This window comes from Cryptomeria japonica, chromosome 9 (assembly GCF_030272615.1).
Source record: "Cryptomeria japonica chromosome 9, Sugi_1.0, whole genome shotgun sequence".
NCBI lineage: Eukaryota > Viridiplantae > Streptophyta > Pinopsida > Cupressales > Cupressaceae > Cryptomeria > Cryptomeria japonica.
In genome coordinates, this window is record NC_081413.1 from 579,118,806 (window position 1) to 579,123,776 (window position 4,971).

The window sequence follows — 4,971 nt, forward strand, 5'->3', positions numbered from 1 at the left end:
TAACCCTAGTTAAGCCTTGGCCTGCAAGCCTTGAGAATTTTTAAGTGGAATTAATTTGCCTTGAGAATTTTTAAGTGGTGCACTAATCAGTGTTCACTTTTTGCACATTTAATTTTTCAATTATTAACTTTAAAAAAATTAAAAAATAAATAATTAAAATTTTATTAATAAATTACACATGTATTAATAGTTGTTCATTTATTATATATTTTTATTTTAATTGGTTCATGTGTGCACTTTTATTGGTACCCATAGCACACGACTGTTGGAGCATTTGTGCATAAGTATTGCAATTTTAAGTGCACGGTTATTGGGGCATCTTTAAATAGGTATCGAGCAACACTTTGAAAAGTGTACTTTTGACCCTTGCGTGCATAACTGATCCCATACTACCCAGAAGCCAAAACAATAGTTATAAACAGTTAAGTTGCATGCGAAACAATAAAAAAAAATCATCAAAATCCAATGTACCGTTTAAAATCTATAGGTGCATGAAGTTAACTGCTACTAGTATGCTTCCCCTATATTTTTTATTAGAAAGTTAATTTTATTGAGAGGTTTTATTGTTTTTTAATTTTGTTGGTATGAAGATTAATAATTTTCATTTTACTAGTATTATGGTAAGAATAAAAAATTAAGCAGTATTCAAATTAAAATTATTGAAGAGATGATCTCAATCTCAACTTTAGAAAGTATTATGAGTCTTATAGTCATCAAGCTCTATCATTAGTGGATTCTTTGTGAGACTTTCAACTTCACTAATGAATTGAGGAGAAAAATATTTTATAAATTTATATGAAAGGGATTTTTTCAATCTTAAAAGAAGGGACGAGAAGCTACAAGCAAACATATCCTTCTAGACAGGAGAAAGTAGACAGTATATGTGTAAGATAAGGTAGCATAGATTAAACATTTTGTCACTAGTGGCTTCCTACCAATAGTTTGCTAATGTTATTTGTTTTGTTTGTAAATTTATTTATTTTTTGCATGAATGATAGATTATAACCATAGTTATTTTGGAAGTTTATGGGGAGATTCTCTCTAATTTTGTTACTGACTATATTGTGGTTGGATTATTGATCATGGATGAAAAGTTTCTATGATAAGATTTTATAAACTCATATTTGATCGAGGAGCATCTAAACATTTGTACAAAGAAATGAAATAAATAGTAGATTGATTCATATTTAATTGTGTATTGTCTTTATATTGCTCATTTAAAGTGGTCAAGATATAGTATTTTCATCAAGCTAATCACTACCAATATAGTTAAAGTTGAGTTTGATTGTTAAAATAAATGTTCTTAAAGTATAATTGAAACAAATATTTATTAAATATAATTACAACAATTTAATTTGATTTTGAATGGCATTTATGGCATAAAGTGATGATTAAATTATGTTGTCATTGCCTTGGCCACAAATATTCAAACCCTCATTGATGGGGAGGTTACTCAAAGAGAGTTATTTCCTTGCTTAAGGGCAGTTAGATGTTGTCCTTGTGGACTTCAAACTTTTTTCATATTGTCTTCTAATCAATTTAGACACCTAAGCTCTCTAGGAGTGCTCCCAATCCAAATGTGCTCTATGGTTGCTCAAGCATGGTTGAGATTCACAAGGGTAAATCCAACCTTACACTCTAAAACTCCTAACAAGTGCTTGCAGAGGTTGAATAAGGTACTTGGGGTTTTTTTCAAGTTCAATCAATTGGTTTTGAGTGAGGGTTTCATTCTTTTCCCCATCGCTCCTTCATTTTCCTATTTTCTAGGCCTAGTAGCCCTAGAGCCCCAATTAGCCCTACCTAACCGGTTTTTGTGGATTTTCTCCCAATTTCTCCAAAGACCCACATAAACTCTTTGCTGATCAGGATACCCTTTAAGAATTAATTTACAACTTCTGAATTTAGGAAACTCAGTCTGACCGTACAGGTACGGAACCCAAGAAATGCTTGTTTTAGGTGGTTTTGGGCTTGTTTTGGTCTTTTCCCAAGGGTTAGGTGTCTTCCCTGATCTGCCACACCTCCAAATTCACACATATGTTTTGCCACACACCACTTGTTCATCCCAAACACTCTGCAACTCCAACCCTTCTCTTTCCTACAAACACTTGCATAATCTCATTCATTTCCTAACCGAGCTATGACTAAACTCGCCTAGAAAATGATGCTCATTGGCCTTTCAATGACCTCCAAAGGGAAATAAAATATATATATACATTGTACAAAGGTTCCATGGCTCGAGTCCCAAGGGTTATTGAGAAGAACTCAAAGGACTTCAAGCCGGAACCATGCTTGGGCCTCTCAAACCCTTACTCAAGCCGAGAGCTTACAAAACTGGAAACTCGATTCAAACCTGCAAATAAACTAATCAAATTGCTTCCTGAGTACTACAAGAATATGTACAAAAAAACAAGGTACAACAATGCAATCAATCCATTAAGTATGGATTGATGCTCTAATTCTCGACAATTGCAATGTAAAACTTCAAAAATGGTCTCAAAATGTATTCCAATCTACTTCAAGCTTTGAACAACCTCATTACATTGATTGTCAAAGATTTTATATGTCATTTTTGGCCTAACTAACTCTCCATCGGTTCCCTAACCAACCCTTTGCACAAAAATGCAAAAAGTTGCTCAACGTTGCAAAAAGTTGTCAAGCAACTTTGACAACTTTTGCCAAAAGTGCATTTTTGCCTTACATGTTTGATTCGCTCCTCCAAACCATCTAAGATGACTAAAAACCATTACATTGACATGTCCTAATTCCAAACAAGACTATTTAAGGCATTTTTCATCAAAATGCAAGATTTTGCCATTTTAGGCTTACAAGGGCTTACAAGCCAAAATTGAGCAAATGCATTGTCCTAAGGACATTCAACCTACCAAAGCACTACAAAAACATATCAAGACCTAAGAGAAGACTCTTATTCACCATTCTAAACCAACCTATGAACAAACACACCAAAATGAAGAAACTGGACTCAAAACTAGGTGCCCTGCACCACTCATTTGACAATTAAGTTTACAAACTTTGAACCCCTAGTAGATCATTGAGCTTGCAAGTTTGAATCATTCACCCACTAAGCTTGCAAAGTTTCAATGCCTACTAGGTTGTCGAGCTTTCAATTTTGCACTATTATGTTAATGCAAGGATGAAGCCCCCTACCTATGGCCTCACCTGGCTCAAATCAAGAAAAAGAATCTTAAGATACTAAGAAAGCAAGGCACACAACATCATTTCATGACCATGTACTCAAAAATTAAAACATAGATGACATATATTTAAAAAAAATAAAATACTATAAAATAGTTCTAAAGTAAAATAAAATAACTCTAAAGTAATCAAAACTATTATAAATATTTTAAATACAACTATATAGGAAAAAAAAAAGAAGGTTACTTTATTTACCTAAGAATTATTTTATTTTTACTTTAAAATTATGGGTTTCTATGCACATGTACATGATCCATTGATCCCATTGTCTTGGTCTTAGATCCAAATAAAATATGAGGAACATTTTGTTACAAGTGTGGTTGTCATTGCACCAACAGATCAACATGTTAATGCCTGATACAACCACTAGACTTATAGAATCCACAGGAAGCAGTTAAGCCATGTCACAAACCCGAGCATTGTGTTGCACAACACAAGGAGACCAAGGGTGCACACCTTGCAACAACCCCCCCCCCCCCAAAGTGCGAGCAAGGGATTTGAACCTGTGACCAAGCTCTGATACCACTTGTTACAAGTGTGGTTGTCGTTGCACCAAAAGATCGACCTGTTAATGCCCGATAGAACCACTAGACTTATAGAATCCACAAGAGGCAGTTAAGTCACGTCACAAACCTGAGCATTGCATTACACAACACAAGGAGACCAAGGGCACGCACCTTGCAACACATTTAAATCCCTTTGTTAGCACATATTACTATCCTTCGTATAGACCCCATTATATTAGCATAGCTAATTAGAATGAGACATGTATTTGAGTAATTATGTGGCCTTGAATGTGGATCCATGCAAGCATAAGGCTATGTTCATCAATAGTTTTTGTGATCAAATCCAAGACTTAACACATGGTGTATTCTCATGGGTTTGGTGGGCAAAATTAACCCTAGCAACCAAAATATTGCCTCTAGCTCGCAACCCCTAGCTTTCTATATAATGCAACATGTGTAAAAATGAGAACTTTAAAATAGTATATGGGTATCCATCAAAGAATACCAAGGGGGAGATTTTAGTTAGAATTTGTAGTTGCAAATGCATTATATAGAAAGCATCTAAACAAGGGCAACTCTAAACCTTAATTTAACTTGAAGTGGATACGCCTGGATTCAGCTAGGGTGATTGAGTGGGGATAAATGACACTCAGTATATTGAATGGAGACAAAATAATGATGATTAAAATGGGTTGAATGACATTAGTTCCAATGGCCATAGTTCAGGAGGAGGTTCAACCTAATCAAATCCCAGTAGGAACATGAGAGGGGATATGGGGTTATTTCATGAAAGTAGTAGACATCCCAATGACGACTGTGAATCTCCATTGATCAGCTATCCACAATAAAAAATAGTTGATATTCACTCCATAACATTTATATCCAGTTACACATGTATATTTGGGAACATCGTCTAATAGATGCACTTAGTGTTCATGGCAATCTTTGTTATGTGTTGCATCTAAATCAGTTGGCAGTGTGGATTGTTGTGGAGGTGTGTGAGATGGTTTGGATGTTGGTTGAATGGAATTGGATGCCCCTGGATTCAGGTAGGGTGGTTGACTTAAACTAGATGCGCTTAGAGCCAAGTAGGTTGATTGACTGAAATTGGATGCGCCTGGAGTTAGGTAGGGTGACTAAGTGGGGACAAATGACACTCGGTATATTGAATGGTGTTGAAATTATGATGATTCAAATGGGTTGAACAAATGGAGGAGGTTCAACTTGATTAAAACCCATCAGGGATAGGGAA